Below are 493 nucleotides of genomic sequence, written 5' to 3'. Positions count from 1 at the left end.
AAAACCTTTAGCCCTTATGTTACCAGCTGGGAGGATTTTATTAGCTCAGTGGTTTAATTTTTAACTTTACATTTTATTCTTTGATTGATAAGCAAACCAAGCTCATTAAATCTTCCTCATGCTTCAAATCAGCTGAGGTCACCTATGTCTTCCCTCATCCTTAATCAGAATCAATTTCCCTTCTTATAAGGATCCTGACACCCCACAAGCCTTACTGATAGCACTGTCCCCTTCTGGGGTCTCTCAGAGTTATTATAATCTTCATGGAGATGGGGTACATTTTGTCCCTTTTGAGTCCGTTTTCCACCATGTTCCTGTTTAATAGAACTGAGCTTTCCACAGAGGAGAGATTTAATACATTTTGGTTAACTTGAGTGATTTTTGTGGTTTTCTCATTGTAACTTTTTGCAAACAGGCCATTGAGTTTTCTGCGAAAATTAACTCCTCCCTTGTGTGGCAAAACATTTGAGAAGACTCAAACATATTTGCATTC

The sequence above is a fragment of the Aotus nancymaae genome, unplaced genomic scaffold, assembly GCF_030222135.1.
Source record: "Aotus nancymaae isolate 86718 unplaced genomic scaffold, 86718_ANA_hifiasm-v0.15.2.pri h1tg000051l, whole genome shotgun sequence".
Taxonomy (NCBI): Eukaryota; Metazoa; Chordata; class Mammalia; order Primates; family Aotidae; genus Aotus; species Aotus nancymaae.
The sequence above is the reverse complement of the archived record's forward strand: the minus strand, read 5'-3'. Positions refer to the sequence as shown.